Consider the following 15,022-nt stretch of genomic DNA (forward strand, 5'->3'; position numbering starts at 1 on the left):
TATTCATTGACGATTTCTCCAGGTTTGTCTGGTTAGGACTTATGAAGCACAAAGATGAAGCATTCGAAAAATTCAAATCCTTCAAAGCCTTGGTTGAAAATGAATCAGGACACAAAATTAAGTACCTCAGATCTGACAGAGGTGGGGAGTTTACCTCAAATGAATTTTTCGATTTCTATGAAGAACATGGGATAAGAAGAGAATTCTCTACAGCTAGAACTCCTCAGCAAAATGGAGTTGTGGAAAGAATGAACAGAACAGTCCAACAAATGGCTCGTGCTATGCTTGATGAATCAGGTACTCCCGCAACTTTATGGGGTGAAGCTGCACATGCTGCAGTTATTATTCTCAACAAAACAAATGTCCGAGTAAACAGCACTCAAACCCCTCATGAGCTCTGGTGTGGTGAGACTCCTTCGGTGAAGCACTTCAAAATCTTTGGGAGCAAATGTTATATTAAGAATACTGATGAGCAACTTGGCAAACTTGAACAAAGAGCAGATGAAGGCATTCTTCTTGGTTATTCTCCACATAGCAAAGCATACAAGTGCTACAATAAAAGACTTGGCAGAATTGTTGACAGCATTGATGTTGTGGTTGATGAGAAGGGATACATTCCTAGGCAAGTTCATCATGAAGACATCGAAGAAGATGAAGGCTACCCTCAAAGACAGAATGATGAAGAAGAAGGACCTCAAGAAGAAGAAGAACCTCAAGAAGAACCAGAGGAGCAGACAAGAATAGAAGAGAAGACTCCATCCAGATATGTTCAGAAGAATCATCCAGAATCTCAGATTGTGGGGCAGAAAGAAGCAGGAGTACAAACAAGAAGAACAATTGCAGAAGCTTCAAGCTATTTGGCATTACTCTCTTCCACTGAACCACAAAATGTGAAAGAAGCATGCAAAGATGAATGTTGGGTCAAAGCAATGGATGAAGAACTTGAGCAGATCGAAAAGAACAACACTTGGGAATTGGTTCCTAGACCAAAAGATAAGAATTTCATAGGGACAAAATGGGTCTTCAAAAATAAATTGAATGAAAATGGAGAAGTAATTAGAAACAAGGCCAGACTTGTTTGTAAAGGGTATGCACAGCAAGAAGGAATAGATTTTGAAGAGACCTTTGCTCCTGTTGCAAGACTTGAGGCCATCCGAATGTTCCTTGCTCTCTCAAGCATTCAAAACTTCAAGGTATTTCAAATGGACGTGAAATCAGCCTTTCTGAATGGAGACTTAGAAGAAGAAGTATATATTGAGCAGCCAGATGGTTTCATTCTTGGGAATGATCCAAACCTTGTATGCAAATTGAAAAAGGCTCTCTATGGTCTCAAACAAGCTCCAAGGGCTTGGTACTATCGTTTGGACAAATATCTTCACCAACAAGGTTTTTCAAAAGGATCAGCAGATAGCAATCTCTATATAAAAGTTGAAAATAACAAATTGCTAATACTTGTTGTGTATGTAGATGATATTATCTTTGGCAGCAATGAAGAGGCTATGAGTCAAAACTTTGCCTTGGTTATGCAGAAAGAATTCGAAATGTCATTACTTGGAGAATTGACATACTTTCTTGGATTGCAAATCCAACAAAATGAAGGAGGTATTTTCTTGTCTCAAACCAAGTACCTCAAGCAGATCTTGAAGAAGTATGGCATGGAAGATTCAAAGCCAGTATGTACCCCCATGGTTACAGGATGCAGCCTCAGTGCAAATGATGAATCAGCAGCAGTTCATCAACCAACTTATAGATCCATGATTGGGAGTTTGCTTTATTTGACAGGTACCCGACCAGATATTATGCATGCAGTAGGAATTATTGGAAGATTTCAAGCCAACCCAAAGGAAACTCATCTTCAGGCAGTCAAAAGAATCTTCAAGTATCTTCAAGGGACTCAAAACTATGGCTTATGGTATCCTAGAGATACAGATCTCACTCTTCATGCTTACACAGATGCAGATTGGGCCGGAAGTGTGGATGACAGGAAAAGCACAAGTGGTGGTGCATTCTTCATGGGTTCCAGATTAGTATCTTGGTTCAGCAAGAAACAGAGTTCGATTGCTTTATCTACAGCTGAAGCAGAATATGTGGCTGCGGCATCTTGTTGCACACAACTTCTTTGGATGATGCAGACCTTGCAGGATTTTCAAATCACTTGCACTCCACCTGTCTCTATCTTCTGTGATAATACAAGTGCAATCAGCATTTCAAAGAATCCAGTCATGCATTCAAAGACCAAGCACATACCAATCAAGTATCACTTCCTTCAGGAATAAGTGCTTGAACAAAAGGTCAAGTTGGAGTATGTTTCTTCTAAAGAACAAGTTGCTGATATTCTCACAAAACCACTGCCCAGGGAGACTTTTGAATATCTCAGACAAAAGCTGGGAGTAGTTGATGCTTCACCCTGCTGTTGAAGCTTGCCTGTTCTAAAGAAAAGTTGGTGTACGCGTGTTGTATAAGGGATATCCGCGTACATACACTGATTTATGCAGGTGAAGTCGCGTATAAGGAGTTCTGAACAGCAAGGGCATATTCTGGTTGGAGAAGGTCTGAGATGGGTATGCCAGAGTCCTTCAGGCACAGTTTCAGGGGGAGCAGCAGGCACAGTTTCAGGTGGAACAGCTTAAAGTCTAATAAAGCATTGTTGGCATTTAGATGCTTTTGGTTCTAGTTCACAACTGTTGTTGGTTTCAGGAGAAGGAGCACAGAAGGAAATCTTGGTTGCTGATCTAAAAGATGATTATCAGATGCTACTGGTGACTTTCATAAGTCTTGGTCTAGATTTTTTCGTCTCTATGTCATGTATCTCTTTTGTGGTGTCAAGGTCATGTAACGGCCTATGTTGGTTTCCCCACTATGGCTGGGATGAATGATGTAATGTAATTGGTTGTTATATGTAAATTTCTGATGTATCCCCTCTTGGTTGGGAGTATGGATGTATATATTGAGTCTTTTGGTGATAGGAAGATCCTTTATGATGTATAAGTCTTGGTTCTTTTGAAGAACATCTTTTGCAGATCTTGCCTACAGTCAGGGGGAGCATGTTCAGCACAGCAGAGCAGAGATATCAGCATGTACTCAGGGGGAGCACAGCCCTTTGCCCTTGATGACAAAGGGGGAGAATGATTCTAAGGATCTTGGGGTTGCCATCAAGTCCAAAGGGGGAGATTGTTGGCATTTTGGCACAGGTGTGGCGCTATGGTACAGGTGTTGTCCTTGATGGCAACTCTCTTTGAAGACAGATCTTAGTCCAGACTACAAGAATGAAGAGAAATTTCATATACGCAGGTTCATTAAGCCCAAGTTGCGTATACACGCTGGTACGCTATATACTAAGTCGCGGATACGCAGGATCGCTATATACGAAGTCGCGTATACACACAGTTTCACGAACAGAAAAGAGCGTACATGTCGAGAAACTTTCTTTTGGTCCGTGGTAGTTAGTCCTCGGTACTTGAGCCTATGATTTTGGACCAAGGTATCTCGACAGTCATGTTGATCCCGAGTTTTGAAGTTGATGGTATTGTGTTACTATGGTTTTGGACCGTGGTATTGTGAAGGGCCTAAGGCTATATAAGGAGAAGAAGATCATTAGGCAATTGTATTGAAAAAGTCTTGAATATCTGATAACGAAAGAGATCTAGTATGCTGGTTCTGGGTTGCTTGATCTAAGTTAAGGAGAGATCACACCGGTTGATGGAAGACTAGATCTAAGGATAGATCGGGATCAAATGTTTGAAATGAACTATCGTTATATGGTTGATTATGCGTATTTTTAGATCTGCATACTGACGCAATGTTATGTTCTGAGTATGACTGATGTCTGGTACAGCTGCAAGTTATGAGAAATTATTTTTAGATTTGTACGCAGGTTGTCTTTGGTAAAAGCGCGTGTATACACTGGTTGGTTTCATTGAAGTAGCGTATATCTTTTGAAGCTGAATTTTTGGGGTTGCAGTTGGGTCTGACTGTTATTGCAGAGTTCTGTAGTCTGCTCTGTGTTCTGGTGACTGGGTGTTGACAGGGTTTCAGTGGTTCAGTGATTCAAAGATTGATGATGCTAGTATTGGTTGTTTTGTGCTTCAATGATCTGTTATGAAAATTGGATGAATTGTGGTCTTCAGATTGTAATGTTGTGCTTCAGGAATATCCAGTCTGAAAATGTATGAAAAGTGGTACATGAAGGAAAGAAGATTGTAGGCCAGCACCTACGTACTAGTATCTTAGCTAGTACAAGAGCAAAGGGGGTTGGAGCTCCCTTCCAGGAGAGTCTGGAAAACGAGAGAAGGTTGTAGCCTGCGTACTGGTATAAGGCTGCACCAGTACAAAAGATTGTAAACTGAAGTTTCTTATTAAAGAAAGATAGAGACGACTTGCAGCAGGTGGTTTTCACCCACATTGGGTTTCCACCTTATATCACGGTGTTCATGTGTGTGGCTTTTGTGTGATGATCTGGTCTGTTATACTGCACCTATTTACTATTAATATGTTTAATAATGTCCTGATGCATTTACTGAAGATAAGCTAACTGAATCATAAGATTTCTGGTTATACGCTGGTTGCTTTAGACACAGTGGCGTGTACACGCTGGTTCACTTAACTGAAGTAGCGTATATGTTTCTGAGTATGGAATTGAAAAAGTTTTATTGATCTGATAATACTGATTCACCCCCCCCTCTCAGTATTATTTTCAACATATATATATATATATATATATATATATATATATATATATATTTCTTTTTTTCTGGTTTTGCATATTTAATTTTATAAGTTTTCTTTTTTTAACTAACTACAATAGGATGAAATATATTTCATAAATGTAGATACGATATATAAAACATTTATTCTTTCAACAATAACTCCACAGTATTTACAATCTAAAAAGGGGTAAATTATGCACTTTATGAAAATTATATAATATTTATTAATCTAAGAATAATACCATACTATTTATAAACTTAAAAAATGGAAATTATCCACTTTATCGGAATTATGCACCTCACAAAGTTATGTATAGCAATCATTTAATTCTAGTAGTATTACTTCCCACGTCACTTAACTTTCTCTCATAAAAGTTAGATGAATATTTTCAATTAATATTTCACTTAATGATATAGGTTGACTAGGTGCTAGTTTTTGCACTTAATGACATAGGTTGACTAGGTACTAGTTATTTTGATTGACTATATATTTCAATTTCTTTTGGCACATTTTGCCTTTTTCAATTTTAGAGAAAAAAAATGATAGAATGGAAAAATATCTATCCGCCTATCATTCTTTTATAAATGATTCCTAATCGCAATCCCAATCCAAATCCCACTCCGAACCTCATTTCTTCCCATAAAATGTTTAACAATTCATGAAAAGATTAGAATCATGAATATTACACTCCACATAAAGCAACACTCAAATCAATGGATTTTCGAATAAAAAATTTCCCAAAAATTTTTAATTTACATTTATAAGTACTTATGGAATTGATTGTTATAGCAACCTAAAAAAATATAAATGATCATACTAATCATTTAAAAAAATTATTATGCATTCATTATGTTAGGGTGAAATCTTGAAGATGGGTTATACTTTTGGGCCAAATGCGGCCATAAAATTTCAAGTTTTTTCTCTTTTATCAAATTGAAACCCTCAAAATTCATATAAGCACTGTTAATTTTGATTCGGAATAAAAAGATAAATTGTGGAAAATTTTATTATTGTCATAATGATAGTTTTTGCAAAAATATTTAGTATCGTATAGTATGTCAATTTTGCATTAAATTAAATGCTTTTCCTTGCAACTTTTCACCCATCTTAAGAGGTATGCATGTGTTCACATAGAATAACTTAGTTTAAAATGTGAATTTTTTTTTATTTTTTTTTATGAGCATGATTTAAACAGAGAGAAATAAATTTTTTATATTAAAAATATATTTTTTGTGCAAACATATATTTTTTATTAATTTTCAAAGTTGGCGAAATAATATTTCAATTGCATTCTGAGACACATGTTCATGTAAGGTTTCTTTTAACTATTTAAATAAATTGAAAGACCAAAAGTACGCTTTTGAGAAAGACTCGTAAACGAAGATAGTGGTATTTTTTGAAAAAAATTTGTTGTCTATATTTTATGTTATTGATGTTTTATTCAACCTCCTTAAATCGATTCAAAAAAAATTCAAGCATTATATTTAAAATATATATATATATATATATGAAAATTATCATATGAATTCAAAAATGTCAAATTCATATGCCATTGGATAGAGGATTCCTTCATGAATCCAACATGATCAACTTCGCTAGCTGAGGAAAAATTTAGCCCCAAGTACACTAGGGTACAAAATAGAGTTGTAGATAATTTTTCAGAACGGGTGCTGAAATTCCTAATTTTAGGACTTAAGAGGCTAGATCGAGTGCTTAAAGTGTTTGACCGAGTGCATATATTTGAAATTTAAATAAATCGATCAAGGGTTTTGTAAAACCTCGATCAAACCATTTACGTGGTTAACAAGAGTTTGATTGAGTGCTATGAATCAATCGAGTTGTTTAGCTCGATCAAGCCTCTATAAAAAAATGAATAATATAAAATTAAACTTTTACCTTATTTTAAAATTCCAAACCTTATTAAATTTAATATTAATATTAAGAGAATTTTATTTTTATTATATTAAATTAAATGATAAAATGATATTAATATAAAAATATTAATATTAATACATTTTAATGTTAATATTAAATTTATTAATTTTGCATTAATATAATATTATTAACTTTAATATAATAGAAAATTTCTTATATAATAATATATACTCGCCATAGGCATCAAAAAAAGAGTCATTAACACAAAATGAGTTATACAAGCTCACTCAATATATATGTTACTAATTTTATTTAACCTAATTTTTTTTACAAGTCTAATGTAATAAAATATATAATATTTTTAAATTCTTGAAGTAATCATAACCTAAAGCTACCTTTAAAGAAATAAAACCTAAACAGTTTCAACTCGAAGACATGAAGTGCTCTATTTATCTTTAATGGAGGTAGCTAGAATATTAATATTTTGGAAAATTTTAGATAGTATTTCCATGGAAAATAATCATTTTTGCTCCAAGTGAATGTACAACACACAACTGAAATCTTCCATTTTCAATGTGTATTATATAAAAAAATTAAATTGTTGTATGACATTAAAATTAAAAAATTAAAAATTAAACATAATATTTTAATTGTCAAAGTATTTTAATGTTTTTGAACTACAAAGTGAGAGAGTGGGAGAGAAGGGTAAGAGAGAGATATGGTGACACAAAGATGGAGAGAGGGAGAGGAGGAGAGATTCTTCGAGAAAGAGACAGAACTTGAGAGATGGAGTTGGAGGAAAATATAGGGAAGGAAGAAGTTCAAGACATATAGAGATAGAAGGGGGGCGGGGGGCGTGAGTGAGTGAGCGACGTGGGGGAGAGACAAAGGGAGCTGGGAGAGAAAGGAAGAGAGAGAGTGCTTGAGCGGGAGGGAGAGAGAGATATGGAGTTGGAGGGGGAGTGAGTGTTGGGTCCCTATAATACTAGTGATTACCCCATTACTATTGTAGTTATACCCCTTATTTATATTGTTGTGCCCCTATTACCCCCATATTGTTATTTCTGTGCCCCATAGAATCCCTTTATTGTTATTTTTGTGGCTTTATATTATTATTGTTAGGTCGGGTGGATTATATTGTGACTCCTTAGACTCCTATATATAGAAAGGAGGCTTTGTCATTTGAATCATCCAAGAATTGTTCATTTATGTAATGTAAAGGAGGTTGCCCCCTCGAAGAGGCTGAATTCTAAGGTGTTGATCTATCTTTTCTATCTTTTCTTGAGCTGGTTTCATAACAGTGAGAGGAAGGTAAGAAGAAAGAAATATAGAGAGAGAAAGGTGGAGAGAGAGAGAGAGAGAGAGAGGTAGTGGCAAAGGAGATGGAGAGAGAGAGAGAGAGGGAGGGAGTGGCAAGGGGGATGGAGAGAGAGGGAGAGAGGAGAGTAGGAGTAATAGATATATAAGGGGATATAGAAGGAGAGAGGGGGAAGAGAGATAGAAGGGGAGATAGAGGGAGAGAAGGGGAAGAGAAAGGGAGAGGGAGAGGGAGAGGGAGCGAGATTTAGATAAATATGGAGAAACAATGTGTATGTTTGCGGGGTGATATAGAGAGATGAAGAAGGAGAGACAAAGAGAGATAGAGGTATAGATGGAAAGGGGAGAGAGGGAGGAAGAGAAATTCCCATCATATTTGAGTTTTTAGAAATTGAATAAAACATAAATTTCTATGATATCGAATTGATTGAAATATTGGATAACTACTTGTAAATTTAAGAAAGTTGATACCATTATATAAAATTATAGAAATTTTGCCATATATTATCGTTTGACCTTTATATTAAATTTCAATACAATTGATTTATACCATGTTATGACTAAGCTCTTGTAGATAATCTCAAAATAAATAATGTTGAATAAAACTTATTTGTTGTTTACATGAGATATTTTAATATTAAAATTGAATAAAACTTATTTCAATCATATTTGTGTTTTGTAGTTGAAACTTGAGATAAGAAATTGATTGAAATACTTAAAAAGGTTGTCCATGCAATGGTATATGGGTGGGTCACAAAATTTTTCATATATCTATATGGATATAAGGATGACTTTATAGTTTAAATAATCTATTTTTAAAATTGAATTGTAATAACATATATGTTGATTACACTAAAGACACTACTTTCTACAATTCAATATGAAGCATGATTGGAATTATTTCCATGTTCAATATTAAATTGATACATGATATATTTTAGTTCATTTTAAGTATCAAAGCGAATTGAATCATAACTTTTAGGATTGTACTTATTTTCTTAGTCTATGAAACTCGAAATCAAAATCAAAACTAAACATATATTTTACTAATAAAAGTTATAGTATATAGAAAAATTATTAAATTAGTGAAACAAATTTAACAAATCCATTTAAACTTCAAAAATAGCATTCATAAACAAGATTAATACAAATCCATAAACTGAAATAGTGAATACATGTATCAATAAACTATCCATATGAAAATATATACAAATTACGAATACCACATGGACATCCATAAACTGAAATAATAAGCATCCATAACTAAAATAATGTCCATGATGTACATCGATAATCTGTCCATGTATGAAAATATACGAAGTCTTTATCACACGTGTGAATATGCCATATGAAATGAGCCTAAAAATATACAAACTAGGACACTCTAAGTACCACCAAAACTCCTATGTGAGTTCTATTGTACAAGGTAAGTGTCTAGAAGTTGGTACTGCAATATAACATATATAAATTCAAACCAATTAGATCATTATTTGTACAAAATAAAAAATGTGGAAATAAATTATATTGAACCACATTTTTAATATATACATGAATCTATTGACCTCATTCAAGTCCAAATGCAAGTCCGATAGGATGGGATCTGATCATGAATCTGGGTTTGGTGCTCCCTTTCTTGTGGCTCGATGATCGAGGCTTGCATCGATGGACCTAAATCATCAATGCCTCTAAACCCAACATCCCACTCATGTTTCCCCATAATAGTGGAATTAACGAAACTCTGCATATGGGCTTGTGTACACAATCTCAAGGACAAATTACAATTAGTATAAAATTAATTAGCATATTTATGTAACATGAAAAAAAAAAGATGTTGAAATCTTGGGAATAAACAAGTTTACCACAATTGTTGTTCCATCGGGTTGTACATATTGACTCTCCTCCAAATTAGTGAACATATAAAGTGGAGGTGGAGGTGGAGGAGAATCCATGGAAATGTGCTCTGGTTTAGGATGCCTTTGTTGATCAACTTCCCCCTTGAATGACCTCGTAAGATCATCCATGTAGCTGAAACATGTCTACATGTTATCATGAACTTATTAACATAAATTATGCAATCTAATATGAGCTATAAATTTTAATATAAATAAGTATGCATAATTTCACAATAAGAGTCATAAGTTTCGCATATTTATATACTTGGTTTGTGTCACACGAATCATGCACCCTCCAAGTCTCATGAATTGCATCACGATGCATACATGTGTGTGTCAAAAGATGATCAAAGGGTAAACTCGCGAGAAAATCATCATCATATAAGGGCATTGGTGGATCACAAGGCAGTGGTGGTGGTTTCCTAATCTCTTTATGTAATTAAACATGTGCACTATCCAATGCCACCCACATGTTGTCTTCAATAGTCTCATGTGTCCCACAACCAAGTTGTGACAACTCCTCTAACTCTCTAGATAATACCAAGCTATGAGATGGCAGTGGAAAGAATCTCGGAGGTGGTGTTGATGATGATGATGGTTAACTTCCGCTGAGACCAAATAATGGTCTATCGGACCTAAAGAAACAAATTATCTATTTTGATTTAAGATTTTATTCCTATGCTCAAAAATCTTGGAGAGAAGCCTCCCGAGCTCACTATAATTTTGACATTGTAAAAGGCTAGGAAGGTCAGTATTGTAACAAAGATTGTGAAACTGAGATCTAATGTGGTTATATGCGGGGCACTCTAAGAGGAAGTGGTTTTCATCCTCGATGTTCCTATTCTCACATATATGGCAGATCCTTTCCGTCCATGGCGTTTTAGGAACTACCCAACGACCTATTTCACTATGGAGCTCATGAGAATTTGTTCTAATCTTTGCTATATTAATTTTCTTCTTTGAGCTAGTTAAAATAGAGAGATACTTTTGGTCTTCTAGGGTGGGGTTGATGACCTTCTTATAATAACTTAATTTTCTTTTAGCCGCTAAGTCTTTCTCACACCACATTTTTTCTTTGAACTTAGAAGTAACAATATCTTTAATGTTATTTATGTTTTGCAGTGCATCATTTTCGTTGATCTCCCAATAGTTTAACCAGGCCCTTGTGTCTTTATGCCACCCTCGATTGAGCCTTAGGTGGTTTTGGCTAGCATTTAAAGCTAGCTTAGGAAGTCTATGATCGTCTATGTTACTGATTTTGTGCTTGTACAACAGAAACCTAAGCATAGCTAGGCTCTCAATAGGGGAAAGACCTGCTTCTATAAGGAGAATAGGATAGGGTGTATTACTTTTAATTTTCAGGTTATAAGTTATAAAACGCTTCTGGATTTGCTCAATCTTTCTCCATGATTCTCTGGAGATGCTGCAACCCCAAACCTCACAGCCATATAAGATAACAGGAGTGACTAAAGTTTCAAAGAGGAACTTCTTTTTATCCCACATTACAAGGTTTGCTATTTTACAATTATTTTCGAGACCAAAGTAAGCTTTCCACCCCCCATTAATCCTTTTCTCAATGCTATGGTTCCAGTTGAGCTTGTGATGAATATCAATTCCTAGGTACTTGTAAGAATACACTTCCTCCAAGTTATTATTGTCATACATAAAATTAGCGTAAGTGTCCTTCTTGGATTTGATAATCATAACTTTTGTTTTGTCAGTGTTAACAGTCATACCCATGGTAGAGCAGAAATCCTTAAGAAGCCTGAGTTGCTTATTAAGATCAGATGGGCACCTTGCCAAAAGAACAATATCGTTAGCATAAAGAAGAAGGATGACGACTATCCCAGCTAAGATCGTGCCATCACATCCTGCTTCCTCTAAATAGCCTTCGAGCTTATCGATGTAAATGCCAAATAGGGTAGGGGAGAGGGGGCAACCTTGTTTAACTCCGACATTACACTTAATATCTTTCGACCACCCTTCATTGCTCTTTAGCTTGGCAATTACATTCTCGTATAACCTTATAGCGGCAGCTCTCAACTCGAGAGGAACCTTTAGCTCTTCTAATCTATTCCAAAGGTTGTATCTAGGAACCGTATCGAAAGCCTTTCTGAAGTCCACAAAGCAACAAAATAAATTGGATTTATCATTACGACATTCCTCCGCAATGATCCTAAGCGTAACAAGGTGGTCTGTTGTTGAGTGATGCCTTCTGAAACCTGCTTGGCCTTTAGCCCGCTTACCTTCACTTTCAAGCCATATGCTTAACGTTTTTCCAAAATACTACCATATAACTTGGCTAAGAGAGGGCTGATCATAATTGTTCGATAATTAGAGGGGTTATTTGTATCCCCACTTTTAAAAATAGGGATAATGAGGCTCTCAGTCCAAGGTTTAGGGAACCCTTGCTTGACTGCTTGATTGAAAAGCTTGTGGATGTGGGGGATGAGGACAGGACCTCCAATTTTTAAGATTTCCGCTTGGTAACCTTCAATGTCCTTAGCTTTCCCATTAGCGAGGCGATTAACCCCAAACTTAATGTCTTCTAAAGAGAAAACTTCTTTCGTTGTGAGAAGGGTTTCCAAATTATCCATGACATTTGGAGATTCATAAAGCTTTTTAAGATAGGAATTCCAATCATGAAGAGCAATTTTATTATTATCCTTAGTCTTCCTAGTTAGAATCTGCCTCCAAAATTTCTTAGGAGCTACCTTAGAGAGGTGTAAGAGATTCTCCTGTCTTTGACGAATGTGCTGCCTCTTTTTCCTTTTAGTTAGGGCTTTGTATATTTTTTTCTTGTCCATTTTAAGAGATTCATCAACAGCTTCCTTAATTGCTCTCCTTGCACTTTTACAATCTTTGTCATACCATGGATTGGTTTTTCTATTTCTTTTATTATTTGAAACTTCAATTGAGAACTTGTTAATAGAATATGAGAGGGTTGTAGTAAAATTATGATAGAGGTCTTCTATGTTGTCTATATTAGATAAAGGAAGCAACTTAGTTTTTAATTCATTTAGAACGAGATCATTTTTATTTCTATCAAATATTAAGTTCTTTTGGCTATAAGTATTATTTTCTATGGGAACTCTATGCATGACAAAATTGAGAGTTATCAGTAAAGGCCTATGATCAGAGGCAGGTTCGTGGTCGTTTAAGATGTCAAAATTTATTATTTTGTTGTATAATGGGAGATCAGAAATAACGTAGTCTACCACGCTGCTACCAAGTCCATGAATGCAGGTCATCTTGCTAGAATTGGGCCACTTCTTTAGTTACATGCCTAGGGTCCCTACGCGCCCCCTCGTGCTCATAGGTACATCCCATGTCGGTAACATAAAAATGAGATTTGGTATTAGTGTAATCTGACCTCATATGTCACACAAACTCTACATATAATTGTTTAGAAAAATAAATGGCGACCTAGTCATGGTTGGGGAACTTGCCTCAAGCCCCAATGAATATATCATACATGAAAGGAGTTGCATGAATATTACTAAAATATTTCAGTAGGATCAAACTGTTATGTCTAGCGGTGAGATTCAGAGGGGCGTCGAACAACTCCCCTCAAACATCAATGTCCTTGGTGGCCTCTTTCACCACCTCCCAAGAATCTGAGCCTCTAACCTCATGCCTCCTGACCCTGTGTATGAACTGTAATATGTGGCTATGTGCGTGTGACCTTTGACATGTCTCGATCAACCTAGTCATGTTATCCCTCATTAAAGACAATGCAATACAAGACAGTGAATTGGCAAGGAATTCTTTATCTCTGTTGTGATCCATGTACGACTAGTCATAACATCCTCTAATGTGATCTGAGTTATAGCATCATCCCACGGAGGGCTCGATGTTGCACTCTTATCCTCAATTTTAGCCTACTGAGGACCTGTAAATCATAAACATAATTTAACATGTATATAATTAACAAATTAGAAGCATAATAACATATACATTAAATTCAAGCACACCAGTTGTAGACAATTTAAAAATTAAATAAAATTTCAAGACATAAACACATAAAGTTTAAAGAGGATTTAAAAATGCAGGAAGTGTACCTGAAATGGGTGAATAAGGTCCACTGGATGTAGCATGGTCATCAATAGAGACAGAAACACTGCCTCTAACCCTCCGACTAGTGTCAGAGGTAGGCTCTACAATGGGAACATGAACTCTTGGTGGGTTGTGTGATCTATCACAATCCCGACCACATATAACGTAACCTCTCACACTACGATGACCTACAGTTCGGGTGTGTATATGGGATGCGTCAACATATTACCTATAATACATATAAACTAATCTAAGAAAAAAATGTTGGCAAAAAAACCATCTCTAAACTCACGCAGAATAATCTAGCGTGAAGTCCTAAACTTTAGAGTCCATTTTTAGATAAGTTATCAAACAAATTACATTGAGTTCCATGTAAACACAATTGAAATAAGTGATAAGATCTACCCTCACACTTTTTCTCATTTCTAAATAATGCATTTTATTCATAGTGCATTAATATATAAATATATATGTAAACAATTGAAAAAAACATATTTACAAAACTCATAAAATTTCGTGCCAACCAAATACTACAATAGACTTTACATTCTTAATGTTTGACTTTGATACATGACATGTACTAGTTGCAAGCACATGAAGAAAATCTTTCTTGTACAACACACTACGTAATGAAACAATATGGTACAAATTAGAAACTTGAGTCTAAATGTTTTTATTTACTAGTCAAAATGCAGTGTTCATAATGGATTTAATGTGTATCTATCAATGATGCATTGTTGAAACATGAACTTATATGTGTGTGTGTGTGTGCGCGCGTGCGTGCGTGCGTGCGCATGTTATGATTTAAATAATTACGCTATAATAAATGTTATAATTATATTATGTTATAGCTCTGCACAATGTACTTGTTACACTATTTTATGTTGAAATATATATATATATATATTATTTCAAATAACTTTATGTTATTGTAAATAGTTATAGAATTATTTTATGTTATCTATATATATATGGCTATGATATATAGCTATATGATGCTATAGTATAATAGTTAAATTTCATATCTAGTTAATAAAAATTTATGTTATGAAATATATATATATATATATATATATATATAGAGAGAGAGAGAGAGAGAGAGAGAGAGAACTATGTTATGTTAACTAATTTTATATTATGTTAGAAACAATATATATAACTATAATATATTTAGC

This window comes from Pinus tabuliformis, chromosome 8 (genome assembly GCF_031772625.1).
Source record: "Pinus tabuliformis cultivar Carrire ecotype Pingquan chromosome 8, CPIR1, whole genome shotgun sequence".
NCBI classification, from domain to species: domain Eukaryota; kingdom Viridiplantae; phylum Streptophyta; class Pinopsida; order Pinales; family Pinaceae; genus Pinus; species Pinus tabuliformis.